Source organism: Rutilus rutilus (assembly GCF_951802725.1).
Source record: "Rutilus rutilus genome assembly, chromosome: 16".
Lineage (NCBI taxonomy): Eukaryota > Metazoa > Chordata > Actinopteri > Cypriniformes > Leuciscidae > Rutilus > Rutilus rutilus.
This window is the reverse complement of record NC_140224.1, coordinates 27,768,710-27,787,627: the sequence shown is the minus strand read 5'-3', so window position 1 is coordinate 27,787,627 and position 18,918 is coordinate 27,768,710.

Genomic DNA, 18,918 nt, shown 5'->3' with positions numbered 1-18,918 from the left:
TTCAGAAAGAGAAGGAAAGACAACATTTCAGAATTCTGACCAAGTATCTCTATTACAGAAGGACCCTTCTGTGCTTATAACCCCTATGTGGGCTGATTGTCAAAACATAATTATCTATGCAGCTGTTTTGTCATTCCTCGGTTATTTTTTAAAGGATTCTGATGAGGATATCTGCTCCTCTGGTCTTGGTCATTGAGTTAATTAAAGAGAGACCTCACTGAATGTTCCTTCATAAGCCAGAGGCTGCTCATCAACCATGACGGACACACCAAGGACTTTAATCGCAGAGCTGTTGGATCAACTGATCGTTGGAAGAAAAGACTTTAAAAAAGCAGACCTGAACTTCTCTGTGGACATTCACTATTGCCCACCAAAGCAAGATTAAGGAACTTAAGGCCCCAAAAAAACGAAACTTCTCCTGTTAATTTGTTAAGTGATTTTGAGGCCATATAGCAGCTCCATAACAGGCCTGTTTATTCCTTATTTCGATCTTCAAAAATATCCTCAGAGTCACAGACTTTTGAAAACTAAGGCAAATTCCTTTAGAAAAGAAATCTGGCAGATATGTGTGCTTGCTATGGTCTCATTTGGTCAGCCCCTGACATGGATGAAGACAAATATGACTGAAGCATAACATACCTCAGGAAACATGACTTTGGCTTTCCAGCTAAGAATCAATATGCCAAAAGATAAGTGTAATACATTGCCTCTCAAATATTGGACACCTTTACTTTGATCCCAAAGGCCGACATGAAATGATTGATATTGTATCAGAGTGCTACACTTCACTCACACTCCCCAGTGTTTTAATGTGATTCTGACACACAAAGAAAACACACAGCTTATGTTCTGACAGACTGTTGTGAGTGAAAGAAATGGCTGCTTATTTCTTTACACTAAAGCATATGCATGAGTTTATTTTCGAAAATCTGAAAGTCTGTTTATCATATCACAATGTAACTGCATATCTTAGAACTGCCACTTTTTTTCTCATAATTGTGATTTTGCATCAAACAATGTGACTTTATCTCACAATGCCCTTTTATTTCTTGCAATTGCAAATTTACGCTAATTGCTATAAACCAGTAAAAAGATTGGGGTCAGTAAGATTATTTGAAAATGAAATTAGTACTTTTATTCAGAAAGGATGCATTACATACTTTTACATTGTTTCAAAAGAAAAAGAAAATTTCAAATAAATGGTGTTTTTTTTAAACTTCCTATTCATCAAAGAATCCTAAAAACTGTACAAAAATATTAAGTTAACTGTTTATTTCACAACATTACTGTTTTTGCTGTATTTTGTTTTATCAAATAAATTAAGCATTGCTGAATCTTACTGAATCTTAAAGAATCTTACTGAGTCCGCCCCCAATACAGTTAGTGATTATAGTTATTTTTCACAGTCAGCCATGATCTTTTTTTTTGCAAGCAAGCAAAAGTATCTAATAACAGGGCCCTACCAAGACAAAATGAGAAATATTCATCAGGTTATGGGGTCTACATGGTTCTAATCCTTTTCAAAAATACAATTTTAAAATGTTTAAATGAGAGGAAAAACTGTGTGCACCTTTAAATTAATGTTTAACCTGTCACAACATGTTGCCCACGTTGATTATGCACAAACATACCTATCAGTAACTTAAAAATAAGTGAAAATGTTAACTCTTTAACTTAAAAATTCATTAAATTAAAAAGGTGATAAAACATTCCATGCAAATGTAACAGAATTTGCCTGTTACAGAAATAGAAAACAGAAATAATATATTCCTTTCTACCCTCAGTAAAGCTCCAGTGTGCCTTATTAGTTTACCTTTGTTTAAATATGCATGCCATTTGTGATGTAAAACAGCCTTTATAAGGCCTGTCACTAGTCATTCCACATGGTGACTGAAGCTGCTCTGTCATGTAGCAGACATTTATATTACGATGTTGTGACAAGAGAAAGTTGACATCCTTGGCATGTCTCATGACTACAGGGTTCAAGTAAAGCATTAACTTCATTTTCCAGCTCTGCCACAGGATCTAATTATCATCAGCATTGCTTTAGGCCATCACTGCAGTTTCTGGGGCCTTTCATAAAACTCCATCTCATTTCAGTCGACCCTCAATAAGCCGGCACGGTGGGTAGATTGCTCCGAAGTAAGAGCTGTTGTCAATGAGTCTATAATTAACGTGGGCTGAGGCAATGCAGCTGAATTAGCAGAGCTTATGATAGCCCAGAGTGTGAAAGGAGCACAGCAGAGCACAAAAATCCATTTCACACATCGCTCATCCGCTCCTATAAGCAAAGGCAACACTTCTCCCCACCGCGGCCTCATGATTGCTCGTATGCTTTAGACCTCATGATATGAAGACAAATGCCGCTGAATGTTCATGGATTCTTACACATATTAGTATTACAGGTTCATATGGAGGTTTCAATTGTTCAAAGATGATCTTGTTGAAAGTGCGTTTGGTTAACAAAGGTCATTACGACTGGCGCATGCGACACCCCCGCAGGGGCCACCTTACAGCATTATGAGCCATGCTATATTATATTATGATTAAATTTGCATGTCTAGAGCGATTTTATTGTGCACAAAAAGCAAAAAGTTTAATTCTGGAAGAGGCCAAGTATTATTTTTCTGTATTGTTTTATCACGATTTCAACAAAGTAAAAGTGTGTTTTCTCGTCATCTTGACTTTTCACACAAATGGGTAGTTTGGACATTTGGAGTTGGAAGTGGTCTGTCACTGACAGACATGGAGTCATTTCAGCTTGAGTGAGTCCCTGATCAAAATAAAAACGAATTCGCTCATCCATGATGCAGCAGTACATGCATTGCTTTTAGAAATGCCTTTTGTTACCTCCAGACAAAGACGACAGAGTCATGATCACTACAAAAAAGGCAAAATACAACAACAGAAAAAGGGCCCCTATACCAATTTTTTAAGAAATTAATATTTTTATTCAGCAAGGATGCATTAAATTAATCAAATGTGACAGTAAAGGCTTTAGCTGTTACCAAAAAAATCCTGAAACTTTTTTCTACATCGATAATAATAACAAATGTTTTTTGATTACAAAATCAGCAAAGTTTTGGTGTGTGTGTGTGTGTGTGTGTGTGTGTATGTGTGTGTGTGTGTGTGTGTGTGTGTGTGTGTGTGTGTGTGTGTGTGTGTGTGTGTGTGTGTGTGTGTGTGTGTGTGTGTGTGTGTGTGTGTGTGTGTGTGTGTGTGTGTGTGTGTGTGTGTGTGTGTGTGTGTGTGTGTGTGTGTGCGTGTGCGTGTGTGAGACATTGGCAAGATTTGACTATCTAAACTTGTTCTTCCATTGAAGCAAAAATATGCTCTTTGGATCTCAAATTATTCTCAAATATAAAGTTAAAAGTATTCAAAAGAGGGCTAAATTACAAATGCTCATGTATGACGTCATCATTTGTGTGCAGAGCCCCACCTCATGAGAGCCCAGAAGATTTCCCGTATGCCACTTGTCATTTTTTCTCAACTTGTCATTGCAACCTCCAAGGCATTTTATTTCACTGAAATCTTCCTACAGGCTTCCTTTTGGCAGCTGTGAATTCACAGATTTCTAAATGAACCATATTAACATTTTAAATTAATTCACAGATTCATTTTTAAATTAGTTCATGGACATAAATCAGAAAATAGCCCTAAAGCATTGTAAGTGAGGTACCTTGCAAGCATCACAAATATGCTTTTATCCAGAGGGCACTCCGCAGTTTTACCAGCATCTACATCAAACTCTTGAATGGAAGCTGTACTTCTGTTAGGGGAAAAGATGTGACAGGGCATATTTGTCAAAAGGAGTTTCCTCTTGTCTCTGATGATTAAGAGACACTAAGGATATACTTTTGTTTGAATCACACGCGGCTGAGGATGACAGGCCGGCACTCAGGTACCCATCACCTCCAATCACAGCAACACTCACTGTGTCACAAATGGACAAAGTGAACTCACAAGTATAACAGAGCTACATAATGTAAATTCTTGTGCTTTGACAAAACTGGCACATTATTTATTTCAGTTGAAACAGATGTTATGCATGTCTATGAATATGTTGAAGGTTCCAAATGTACTACTATATACACAGGGTTGGTAAACCCTACATTATGGGGACAATTTTTGGTCCCCATGAGGAAAACAGCTTATAAAACTGAATAAAGTGATGTGGTTTTTTTTGTGGAAAATGTAAAAATGCAGAAAGGTTGCAAAGGGGCGGAACATTTTCGGGAAGTTAAGCGGGGGAATTTTGGAAATATTCCATATTAGAAACTTTCCATGGGAATAATGTGAATTAATGGGAATTTAGGGGAACTAACTGGGAATTAATTGTAATGTAATCAATCATTGTATCATATCCAAGCATAAATATAAACAGAAGTCATAAGAAAAGATCCATGCAAAATGTTTTCAACAGATTTATTTGTAAGTAGAACAGAACAAGCTTTAATTATTTTGAAAAACAGCCACATGAGGTAGCTAGCATCTGCCTTATGTGGTAAATAAAGTTATGCTAGCTTATTTAGCATCTAACTTATCAGCTTGCTATCTACTAGATGAATACATTTGTATGTGATATTTGCAATTTAAACATTTAATAAATATATTTCCCCATAATATCCTCAAAACTTACTTCACTTTGTTTAGTCCACAGGCTCAAATGTGTGCCTTCAATAGTCTTGTGCTTTGGGCTTCTGTACATGTGATGGAGGCATGCACAGTGCCAGTAGGGGGTGTGGTCTCAATAGGCAGATCTTTTGTGACGTCATTGTTTATGTTTGTCGCGTTGCATCATGGGAATCGTGTGGCAGGAAACACCGCTAGATACCTGTAATTTGATTGTTTTGCACGTTTGGAGGAGGATTTAGAGAAGAGGATGGTTCACTCTTGCTGTGTGGTCGATTGTAGGCCTACGGCTTGTTGGGGGCCTGATAAAAAGTTTTTTCGAATTCCCTCCGAAAAGGATCGCGAAAAACGAAAGAAATGGTTGCGTGCAATTAGGCGATTGAACCTGGACGCTCCGAAGAAAGCCTGGATTCCTGCAGCTACTGATCGAGTTTTTGAAAGTCTCACACTGAACACAATTGAATTGGTACAACAGTCAATAAATAAATAAGAACACTGATCAATGAAGACTTACCCGGCTTTGCAGTCGCAGTGAGCAGTGATTATTTCGCCGTTCTCTTTGGCGATCACCCACGGGAGATGCGAATCACGCTGTGACTCTGCTTGGCCAGGTCTAACCTCTGCTTTTAGCACGATCACTGCTTTCTGTTTGGCAGAAAAGATCGGCCCAACTTTTCGAGAAACAAAATAATCATAGGCCTCCAGACTTTTGAAAGCCTTTCATCTTTCATGAGTGAAGGGTCCAGGGGTTTCTATTAAATAAGAATAAATGTCTCCCCAGCAGATTGGTGGCCAAGACACGGGCGAGTCGGACCAACGTTTTTTGTCATCCCAGATCTCATATGGGCTTTGAATAACTTCGATTTTGTCACCAATACAAATTTTGAGCTTCTCTCCAAACCTCCTCCGGTCTTCAGATGTTAAAGTGCTTATATATTGTGGATTTCGCCCGCTAACTCTCTTGAAAGTGCTCGTCGCGTCTTTACAGCCCGCCATACTGTTTGTTTTGTTGCCACACAACCACTCGCGCATGCGTACAAAGATGTCAACAAAGATCCTCCTATAGCCATGCAGTAAGCAGTGTGCTATGTGCATGTGATTGAGGAATGGCATGGATATTCAAGTGTATTTGAATGGCATCTGTTTGTTTTAGTCAAAATTATGCTCAAATATACTTTCCTCAACTATATTTAAGTTCCCTATGAAGAGCCAACCCTCAACATTGAAAATTCCCAGTTTATTCCCATAAATTCCTGTTCATTCCCTTAAATTCCCATTAATTCCCATGGAAAGTTTCCATCTTTGAAAATTCCCAGAATTCTGCAACCCTAGGTGTAGGTTTAGTGTAAGGGGATAGAATATAAAGTTTGTACAGTATACAAATCATTATGTCTATGGAAAGTCCCCATAAAACATTTGGACAAACCAAATACTAAGACTTTCTAATATGCATTTTCATTTTTTCAATTCAACTTTTCATCCAAACTGTAAAGCTGATCATTTAATTTGTAATGAAATATCCTGTATTAAATTAGAAAAATACCAAATAGACATATACTTTCACTTGTGGTCATTTGGACCCCACTGTGTATAGCTATAGCTGCAGCTATAATTGTGAGTAATGTCCTCAAAAATCTGTTCTGGAGGGTGCTGAAAGCAGCATTGAGGGCTTCAGGCAGACTTGCTTTGGAGAAATATCATGCCAGCCCATCCTAGAAATCCACTGACCTGGCAAGCGACAACAGGTATCAGCTGGACCTGATGATTTAATCAGGGATTAATCCAGAGATAATCTGTCTTCACATTTGTACCTTGGTCTGTGATCCTCACACATCTGAGATTAAAGGTCACATCCTGCTTGTAAACTGATTTCTCAGGAGACCCAAACCTTTTTATGGACAACATATGCATACGCTATTGTGGTTTTCTTTACAGGGACGATGTCATCTTCTATATAACTGATGCACAAGGTCATGAATGAACTACTAAACCAAAACATAGTTCACACTGAGCTTGTCATTAGTTCTACTGATATTCAGTCACAGTGCCACAGGTAACCCGTCGAGGTCCTTTAATCCCCCTAGTTGCTGTGTTTAATTAGACTTTCTCTCATCATCTATCTAGGGACACAGTAAATCTCTACACTTTTTATAGTCAACAGCAAAGCTCACAGTGGGATCATAATTACGGCTGTTGACTCACTACTGGGCCCCAGAAGATGTGCATCATTAACAATCTGTGTTATGACACTACTCTGGCCCGTTTCGGAAGCTGATTTGATAATTGATTTGACATTTCTTCTTGCTATCAATTTCATATCACTGGCTAAAATGGACTGTTGAACATTAGCATCATAAGAACAACAAATGATTACAAGCAAATGCAATTTAATTCCAATTTAAAATGGCACAGATGCATAGCAGATGCTAAAGTTTGAGAGACCGAAGTGATAGCAGCATATTCCAGTTCAAAGGTCTCTTTGTAACAATACAGATCATTTAACCTTCATCTGTTTTTTTTTTACCTTACGATTAAAGCAGCCAAAATCATTGTCACGCCATCAAACAAATACACAGAAAGAGTTTACTTTCCGTTGCGCTACTCTCCAGCTAACAGCAGAGGCAGCAAGGTGACATCTGGTATCTTTGCACACAGCCATGTTGACCGCGCTGGACGCCGACCAGTTCGGGGGGCTTTTGGCCCCAACACTGAACAATTTTCTATTTTCAGCCCAGAATCACATTCATCAAAATCCCAAAAGCAGAACATCTTAGAGTTTACACACTTTTGATATCCAGTATAGAAGGGTCTGCTTTCCAGATCGAGAATTATAAAAAAAAGAAATCCTGATTTTGTGGTGTTTATCATAATATTTGACATAAACTATATACATAATTAGAATTTAAAATGTATTAATAAATGTATATAAATTTATATTGTAGCCTATTACTGAAAATCTTCAATTTTAAAAAGTTTCAGAGCCTCTGTGAGATAAATATGTTTCTTCTTACATAACTATTATAAAGAAGAGGATTGTTCTTGTGAACATCCTGAATAAATCACCGCACATTTGAAGGTTTAAGTGCACATAGTCTTCACCGGGACGGGGGAAGCAGTTGTGCAAGACTTTAAATCTTTCGTTTGATGTTGCTTTGACTTTTTGTTGCGGATTTGTGTCTCTCTGTCTGTCCAGCAGGTTTTGAAGGTGGAATGGGTGTCTTGATTTACAGAGAGAGTGTCTCAGCCCTAGAGAGGGTGATGGTCTCCATTTGTCTGTTTCCTTCTGAGTGTCAGCCCAATCAAGAATGGGATTGGCTGTCATGGCTGTCAGGCTGAAGGATGAGGGGAGATTGGGATGGGAGATCAAGTCAGACATGTGACTGATGTGACTGACTGATTAAATGAGTGAAAGCCAGGTTAGATATATGAAACACAAGCGTCTGTGTCTTCAGAGGTGCCTAACAACCTCCAATCTGCAAAAACGCTCCTCTCTGAAGCCTTTGATACAGCAGACGTCTATCGAAACACCCACGGCGACAAGATCTGTTTGTTTTATAGCGGAATTAAACCAGGTTCATTGTGCTTTCCAGAGGCATCTCATACATTCGGGTTTGAGCTTGACCTGAAGCAAATCCTCAGAAGAGAGCAGATGGCTCCTTTTCTGATGTGTATGAGACTGCCCAGGGACCGCAGTCTGAGGTATCAACAACAACACACACACACACACACACACACACACACAGTACTCATCTCATCCATACCCACGCTCACAACACTCTGCTCGAGTGGCTGACTGATGGATGCGAGATTCAGAACGACAGAGAGTCTCTGTGGGTTTTTTTTTTTTTCAAGCAAAACCACAAGGACAAGGAAAAAGGAAAACACATTGGAAAGAGAGAGATAGAGACTGCCCTACCAGTGTAAGAAAAATTAGGTTTGATCTCAATAGTTGACAGATCCTGGGAGAGAAGCTAATCTAAGAAAACTGAGATGGTGTGGAAGCCCTGGAGATAACATGTCAGGTTTACGGAGAAAAACTCCTGCTACACCTCACCTAAGGGTCACCTTCAACAGTCTGTGGCCCAGTCAGTCTAAGGTAAACAGTGCTTCAGAGCACTATAGAGATTGTTTGAATCACTAAAAGTAATCAAACACCCCTGTTTCCAGCACAAAGTAAACATTAAATGTATTTTATGCTGTTCAATTTGAGACTGTGCTATGGATCACACAGCTGTCAGCTGCACGTAGTCTGTTCTTAAACAACTTTCAAATGCAATGTAGAACCTTTAGCACCCATCTGAAAGGAATAATTCATCCAAAATAATTATATTACTTACTCACCCTCATGTCACTCCAAACCCATATGCTGTTATATTTTCTGTGGTTGAAGAATTTTTATGCAGTTCATTTGCATGTAATGACAGTTCATGGTGATATGTCAAGCTCCTAAAAGGACAAAAACACCATAAAAGTGGACCCTTGAGCTATATTTCAAGTCTTCTTTAGCCATATGATAGCTTTGTGTGAGGAACAGCATGAAATGCAAGTTGTTATTTACTGAAAAACACAACATTGGCTTATATTGGAAAAATCTACAAAAATTCTGCATGCATTTTTTGCAAAAGCATCCCAATCAACACTAGCAGTAAAACACTAACAACGTGTATTCCTTTTGAAATTATGATTACGGGGTATATTAATGATTAATAAAGATTTATATTTGTATATTTCCTTGCACAACATGATTTTACCATATGGTGCACGATTAGTTAACAAATACCTTTTGTTGTTTGCATTCCATATATGGCTTTTCTGATGTAGTAAGCTTGCTCATAGCTCACCTGCTACAGTATTGCACTTGCATATAAACAGCTCAAAGACTTGCTAAACTGGCATGGTTGCTGCTATTGGTTAGGGCGGCCCTGGCTTTAGTGAAGGGGGTATGTCATTATGAAATAGACCACACAAATGTAATAGACCATTAACCATTTAGTGCCACTCACCAGACATTTAATTTCCAAACTGCCATGATAATTACAACGTACTTCTTGCCTCTTTGTACCCTTTTGACAATCAATTTAAATTTGGTTACTGACTGTTTAAATATTGACCTTTACTCTTTTGGATTTTGAGCTACACCTTTGCAAATTTTGAATAAACTTCTGAAAATGTATTCTTTGGCCCCAAGTCCAGCCTCCACCTTGCAAAAGTGCAAATACAAACTTTAGTTAGCATGAATAAATGAAGCTCCAAGTATCCAAATCATATCCAACACTCTGACGTTTGAGAATAATGGCCACCTCTCGTCCTTTCGGCCCATTTTCATAAATGCACACAGCTCCAAGCCTCCTTTCCCCCAACGGCATGGCCATCAATCTTCACTGACATCCTATTAACTCACAACAGACACCAATACCCACAGATAGGTTTCGTTGGCTATGTCTATCCCATTTATTTATATATTTTCACATCGATCTGTCACAATGTGTAGGATGAAACGTTTAAATGTGGCTCAAAAATAGCCACAGCTGTGGAGGAATTAATACATCTGCTAACATGTTATTTCTTTTTTTCTCCCTCCTTCTGAGTCCATATTTTCACTTACGAATATCATCTCTACATGCATCTGACATTTGCTCGTGTCACTTACAATTTGCAAACTATCCAATGGAGCTGATGTAAAAATATGGATTGAACAGTCACCATTGATCTCGGATATCCTGATCGGACTTCGGATCGGATCTTTCCTCCGAGGGAGTATTTACCCTGAGGAAATCTGCCAACATGTGTGAGAGGAACATAGTAAACCACAAAATGTCAAGTAAACTTGTCAAAATGACAAATCATCTAAATAATAACACTGATCAAAGACCTGTTCAACTGACATCACTGCTCAGATGAAAGACTCCTGCAATCCCTCCAGGGGAGCTGTAAAGCTGAAAAGCACTGGATGTCAGCGTGCCCTGATGTCTGGTCGATGGGGAGCCAGGATGGCAGGAACAGGTATCAGACATGGATGTGGCGTTATCAGTTAAGCAGGCGCTGCTTCCTCAGATTGATCCATCTTAATGAGCTCATCACGCCCCTGCAGAGAGACGCCCTGATTACATCTGCACGCCACATGGAAGGAGAGAGCCTGCAGAGTTACACACTGCCCATCATGCATACATGCACATGATTCACGTTACACAGTTTCTTAACCACACTGTTGCAACACCGATATAGTGTCAGAGAAACAACGTGATGACATTGAAAACCAAAATGTACTTTTCATTATTTATTTATCATAATGAATTTATTTATTTATTCATTCCACACACACAAAATAAATAATTTTCACATTGATTTTTTTTGTTCATAAAACGACATATAAGTTCATATGTGACCCTGGATCACAAAACCAGTCGCAAGGGTCAATTTTCGGAAATTGAGATTTATACATCATCTGAGAGTTGAATAAATAAGCTTTCCATTGATGTATGTTTTGTTAGGATAGGACAATATTTGGCTGAGAATCTGGAATCTGGGAGTACAAAAAAATCTAAACATTGAGGAAATCGCCTTTAAAGTCCATTTATGTTCGCGATTTTGCTGCATCCACACAAAAATATTTTTTATATATATTTACGGTTGGAAATTTACAAAACATCTTCATGGAACTTGATCTTTACTTAATATTCAAAAGATTTTTGGCATAAAAGAACATTTTTTAATTTTGACCCATACAATGTATTTTTTGATATTGCCACAAATATACCTGTGCGACATGTGACTGGTTTTGTGGTCCAGGGTCACATATAGTGACCACAAACTGTTCCAAAACTTGTCCTCTATACATATCCTCAATACTGATGTATGGGGTCTCTCACTTTGGAGCCCAGTCATCTTTGGGTAGTAAGAAAACAGGCCAATGAAGATTGGCGAGTGAGATTTGCATGCCAAGCCACTCCCCCGGACATATGGGTATATAAGTTAACCTGTAAGTTCTCGGCCGCGCTTGCAGCTAAGACTTACAGTGCCACTGGACAGGCTGCCTCCGCCCTGCATGCTATGGCACTCCTGCAAGTCCATCAGGCCAAAGCACTAAAAGAGCTGCACAAGGGTAGTTCTGAGCCGGGGTTGATGCAGGAACTGCGCACGCCGTCTGATCTCGCCCTCAGGGCGATGAAAGTCACGGAGCGGGCCCTCGGCCAGACAATGTCCACCTTGGTGGGCTTTCACAAGCTCCCATTCAAGATGTTGACACTGAAACACATCCTTACGTGTGTTTGCAGTGATGGACCTGAAGGATGAGTACTGTAATAAACCTTTCTATTTCTTTAAAGAGGTTTAACCAAATTTTATGGAGGACAGAGGGTACATCACACACCAGACTTTATGGAAAAATCACTTTATTGACAAGTTAATTTAGAAAAATATACTCATTATGTAAAGCAGCATTTAAAGAAGTTTAACAAACATTTACTCAGTACGCTCCCACTAGGACAAACGGCGATACACAAGTGAAACTCCAAAACGTCACTACACTGTACTCCACTGGTTATTCTCAGCCCCGCACGGCACAATAGAAATCGTGATCAAACAACAATCAGTTTATCAAGTGGGAAAATCAGCACGTCCCCAGTCCAGCATACCCGAATGTCCATATAACTTCTAAAACTCAAAACCACAACATCACACTCACACATGAAAGAATTAAAATTAAAAACACTTCCCCGTTTCCCGGAAACAAGACCCCATCCCGGGGTCTAGGGAAAGGAATCAGCTGTGCCGAATTTGTCCACAGAGAAAGCACGCGCTCTTCTTCGCGTTATTCCCGTCCCCGCAGTCGCAGCGATTAATCACAATGGAACTGGCATTAATTAGTCCTCTTTGCGCAGCACGCTTCTCTTTGGGAATCACAATGTCTCTTTGGACAACACAGCTCTTAAAACAGTTCCTGGAACATGTGGCCAGCGCTCCTACACACCCCATCCCACTATTATCTAACTACACCGATACGATCTATCTAGCTAGCTATCTTCGTTGCCGGACAAACCATAACGGTCTCGAGCAACACCAAGCGTCCCCATTTCTTTGCCGAGCGCAGAAAAGCCAGTCACTTTCACCACTGTCCAGCCCCCATTCTCTCACCTCTCCTCTCTTAAATGTCCTCCACTCCAGGTGAAATCAATTATCCCTGCCTTCAATCAATACAACGACAAAGTGCTGCAGAAAGGTTCAGATGGGTGGAATCAAAGCCAAACAAAAAGATAAATCCCCGCATTCATCACAGTACTTCCATGTTTTGATTTTGCCTTTATGTCTCCCTGCGTCTTTATGAAGGTTGCAGTGGGTGCCCTTGAACTGTTAAGGTAAGTGGGTATTCGTATTCTCAACTATCTTAACGACTAGCTCATTCTGGCTCACTCTCGAGATCTGTTGTGTAAGCACCTCAGCTATTTGGGGCCCCGGGTCAAATGGGAAAAGAGCATGCTTTCCCTTGTGCCTCAGAATGGAGCTGGATTCAGTCAACATGATGGCACGTCTCACGAACGAGCGCGCTCAGTTGGTGCTGAACTACCTGAACTCCTTCAGGGGCAGAAGAGCAATTCCACTGAAACATGCTCCTGGGGCATATGGAACCCGCAGGCGCAGTCATGCCTCTCGGATTGTACACTGGCTACACGGTCAATTCCCAAGATGGGCATGGCGCTCCGCCACACATCAGGTGATCATCACACCGATCTGTCATTTCACTTTCAGCCCATGGTTGGACCTTGCATTTCTACTGTTGTCACAACAGATGCCTCCAGACTGGGCTCAGGCGCTGTATGCAACAGGCATGCAGCTTCGGGCTCCTGGACAGGACCTTGACTACATTGGCATATCAACTGCCTCAAGTTGCTAGCAGTACTGCTGGCCCTGCGCCGGTTTCAACCATTGCTGCAGGACAAACACATATTGGTCCGGACGGACAACAGGGTGGTTTAAGCTCACGTCACAAGTCGCAACTACCATCTCCTCCTATGGAGTCAGCAGTGGCTCAGGTCTCTCTGCGCAATTTATATTCCGGGTGAGCTCAATCGTGCAGCCGAAGCGCTCTCATGACAGCTCACGCTCCTGGAAGAACGGAGACTCCATCCGAAGGTGGTCCAGCTGAAATGGAGTTGATTCAGGGACGCCTCCCAGGAATCTTCCCACTGCCCTCTCTTTTACTCCCTGACTGAGGCACCCCTCGACACGGACACGCTGGCACACAGCTGGCCCCGGGGCTAACGCAAATATGCATTTCCCCCAGTGAGCCTGCTTGCACAGACACTGTGCAAGTTCAGGGAGGACGAGGGAGGTGTTGATGGTTGCGCCTTACTGGCCCACCCAGACCTGGTTCTCGCACCTGATGCTCCTCATGACAGTCCCTCCCTGGTGGATTGCCCTGAGGAAAGACCTTCTTTCTCAGAGACGGGGCACCATATGGCACCCACATCCAGATCTCTTGAACCTCCATGTGTGGCTTCTGGACGGGATGTGGCAGACTGCCTATCACTCAAGCCAGAGCATCTCTGCTAGGCAACTTTATGCCTTGAAGTGGAGTCTGTTCGTTGATTAGTATTCTTCTCATCAGGAGGACCCCTGTAAATGCCTGATCAGATCTGTGCTTTCCTTCCTGCAGGAGAGTTTGGAGCTATTGCTGCATATCACGATGCAGGGAATGGAAGGTCTTTGGGAAAGCACAATCTGGTCATCAGGTTCCTGAGATGCACCAGGAGACTAAATCCTTCTCAGCCATGCCTCATCCCCTCTTGGGACCTTTCGGTAGTGCTTAAAGCTCTGCAGAGAGCACCCTTTGAGCCGCTACAGCCAGTCGAGCTAAAGATCCTGTCCCTTAAGACAGCGCTCCTGACTGCGCTCACGTCCATCAAGAGGGTGGGGGACCTGCAGGCATTTTCAGTCAGCTAAATATGCCTGGATATGTGCCCAAATTTCCAACCGCTCCTTTTCAGGACCAGGTGGTGAACTTGCAATCGCTGCCCCTGGAGGAGGCAGACCTAGCCCTTGCGTTGCCGTGCCCCGTTCACCCCCTGCGCATTTAAGTGGACCGCACATAGAGCTTTAGGAGCTCAGAACAGCTCTTTGTCTGCTTTGGAGGTCAGTGGGAGGAAAAGGCTGTCTCCAAACTGGGGACTGAGCAAACCAAGTACATCATTATTAGTTAAACATATTTATAGTCTACATTTAATTAGGTTTCATTCAATCAATAAAGACTTAGCTGAAAGAAAGTCAAGTTGTACCCCATCTCTATCTTCTGCAAAATAATAGATCATCATTAGTAAGCCCTAAAAATACTGTTTGTGCACCTGAGCCAAAACCATTACGTCTCTTCCAAAAGCAATCTGACAGAAGAAGACTGTATAAGAGAGTTCAGTTTAGAGCTTGACAGGTGCACTGATAATTGCTCTCCAGATGAGAGTGAAACTTTGCTGTTGCATCATTAATCAACTGAATACATTACAATCAAACCAGTATAATTAAGAAGCTAAATTAATTAGAGCAGAAATTGATGCACAAGTGCAAAATATTGCTTTTCCGCTTCCAGGGCCCTCCGTTTTAAAATCGTGCCGCCATTAATGAAGGAATGAGAGTCGTTAAACTTCATGACTATATTTGCCTCTGACCTGGTTTTAATGAACCTGTTTATGAGGCCATCATGGTGCTTGAACACTTGGCGGAGTGGCAGATATGGTTGGAACTATAATCTCATCAAGTCAAGTAAGGATATACAGAGCAGTATCTTATTAAATCACGAAACAGGTAAACCTTTTTACACTCTGAATCCTGAGTCCTCTTTTAGAGCCGACACAAAAAACTCTGTTCCTGAGCTGCTTAACTAGGTAGCAGCCTTCTAAGAAAGCATCCTATGGAACCGCATGAGTAACTAGTTTGTAACACTTTACATATGTAGCAACTGTGTGCATAAAATCCATGAAGACAGAAGACTTGATTCCAAGCTAACATAAATATGGCAATAAGCATTCAAACATATGGCACACACATATAGTGTTTAAAAATTATTTTTATATAGCCTACTAAAATAGTTATAAATAGAAATAAATATTATTATTCTATAATATATTTTAATATAATATTTATGAATGTTTTGTGCTGTTTATGTATAATATTGTAATTGTTAATAAAAATAATTAAAAACCATTTATTATTTTATCAAGGGTTTACAGGACTTATATACTATATAAAATACAAGTTTATTTATAATCAACATTTTTCTTGCTTTATTAGCCTTCTTAGATTTATTAGCATATTTAAGTTTACAACATAAAGTTGCATCAGAAGCACAACAATGCCTTAATATGCCTCTTTGACAGGCAGCACACTGCACTCAAGTCAACAGGTCTTAAAAGAACTCATTTTAGAAATCTAAAGAACATTTTTCCACTAAAGAACCTTTTGTGGAATGGAAAGGTTCCATAGATGTTAAAGGTTCTTCATGGAACCATCGATGCCAATTCAGAACCTTTATTTTTAAGAGTGTAGCTTAAGGAACAGAGAAACACATTCACACTTATATATACTGCATAAATAAATTATTCAGTCAGTCCAATGTAATATAAATAAGGGGGAAAAAGGATTGGCATTGTCAAAGAGCATCAGCCTTACATCCTGTGACTGTAAATGGCCTGCACGCACTGTCCTCATCCGCCCCTTTGATGTCCATCAGATGGCACTCATCAGGAGAAAAGGTTGCACCTCATATTCAGAAGCTGGTCCTTGTCAGGTTGTAGGTAATTGTTGTCCAAGACATGTACTGTCAGTTCTGTCAGTACTGCTCAGGTTCCTGGCAGAAACAGGGAAAAAGGACTTACAGTTACTTTCTTTCATCTCACATGGCAAAAAGTGGCTTAATTAAAGGGATAGTTCACCAAAAATTAAAATTCCATCATTACTACTATCTCACCCTCATGCAGTTTTAAGCATATATGACTGTCTCTCTTCCACAGAACTGAAAAGGTTATCTCAAGATATAAGGATAACTCAAGAACCGGATCTGTTTCACGGACGGATCATTCGACCAGTTTATATAAATTCTGATTCTGAAGATCTGACTCAAAAGAAAAACTTGTTCAAACTCAGTTAATTACAATAAACTGATTGATCCAGTTCATTAAAATGAATGAATCCATATCATGAAACTGATTCAGTTATCAAGTTCAATTTACTGGTTCTTAATCATAAACATATTTTTTTTATGATTTTTCAAAATATGTTCACATGCATCCATGCCTAATTCTAAATCTTTGCTGTGTTTCACTAGTTAATGGGGACTATGTTTGGTGATTATATCGAGCTTTATGACATTATTCTTTGCTATTTTGAGGCCTTTAAAAGTATATGCGTTGGCATCTGTCAGCCTTGCATCATAAACAATTACACTCTTTCCCCGAACAATAAATTTGATTTAACCAGTTTTTCCCTATAATCCACTGAGCATAATTGTTGTACATAAATAATTCAACAGCATTAACTGTGACAAAAACTGAACTTTGGGGAGTTTAATCCCTGAAAAATGCAGAGTCACTGTTCTGTAACCACCCATCTAATAAGCTTTTTTCTCATTGGTCTTTTGTTGTCTAGCCTCCGGGCTACAATGTCTCCTCCTGCAATTGTATCTTCAATTATGCAGAGAATTCTGCATCTCGGGGTCATAATCATAATTATCTTTTACATATCTCATTAAATGGACCTCATTTCCCCAGAACTAAGCCTCAGTTATAGATTAGTCCTCTATTGACAATCCCTTATGATGAGCCATGCATGAATAATTCACAATTAACAATCAAACATTCAGTTCACAAAAAGTTTTTTTCTTTAGTGTGTCAATATCGTATGCTTTTGGCTTTGTGAGTGAAATGGCATATCATAACAAGAAAGAAACCAAAAATTTATGTTTTCATCATTATCGCATTAAAACATGTTTCTATCCATTTAACTTGTCACAAAAATTTCTGTCGTTCTGCTTGAGGTTTTTGGAGTAGAACTTTCAGTTCAGTTTTTTTCATCATTAATTAAATTGAAAGTGGTGCTTTCAATTTATCACAATCAAAGTAAATATGCCAGTGAATATGGATCCCAAGGACAGAGCTGGGTTATGTTGAAGTTAAAATCAAATTATGAAGTATTTCCACTGCACAGGTATGATGTGCGATTAACTAGATTGCTTTTTTACATGGCCACAGCAAGAATATATGAATGAACAGTTGTGATCAGATTGTCCGCTCCACCTGCCCTTGTGTAACAGAGACAGTGTTTTCACATGCACTGCAATATTGTACACAGCGTGGGGCCATTTTCACAAGTGTGTTTTTATCCATGATGTGTGAGTCTTTATTACCTCTAATTAGCAGTGTTTGTGGAGTGTGTCCTCCAAAAGACACGTCAGACAACCCAAAGACAAACTACGCCTGCCATCATACTGAAAGAGGCTATGGCCCACCATTGAAATGATGATCCTGGGTGAACAGTGTGATCACTAAGACCCCTCTCCCTCACCACCATCTGTCCTTTCTCTCAGAGGTCACCCAATCACAGTCACTGTAAGTGGTTGGCATTGGAGACCAGTGTATAACGCAATCAGTGGCTAATCCTTATGGATATAGACTTAAAGCTGAAGTGACTAATTTCCATGCCAATAGTTCACTAAAGAAACTGCAAAAATAATAATTCAAACAGGTTTCCTTAACATTCAACCCTCATCTGCCATTGGTTGAACAAACAAATTGCCCCGCCCCAAACTCACGCCACTGGTTAAGCCAATGCTCCAAACAAACTGAGCCACAATGTTTACACTTTTCAGGGAAATCAACCTACATATGGTTTACTTATATTTACCATGTAAAAGTTTTGGTCAATAAAAAATTATAATTTTATTAAGACAACATGCATTAAATTGATCTAAAGTGACATTAAAATAAAAAGATTTCTATATCTGAAATAAATGCTGTTCTTTTGAACTTTCAAAAGCATCCTGAAAAAAATGTAAGCAAATATTAAGCATTACAACTGTTTGCAGCATTGATGATAATAAGAAATGTTTCTTGAGCAGCAAATCAGCATATTAGAATGATTTCTGAAGGATCATGTGACACTGAAGACTGAAGTAATGATGCAGAAAATTCAGCTTTGCCGTCACAGAAATAAATTACATTTTAAAATATATTAAATAGAAAATATATTGTACATTATAATATTTCACAATTTTGCTGCTTTGCTGCTTTACTGTTTTTGATCTAA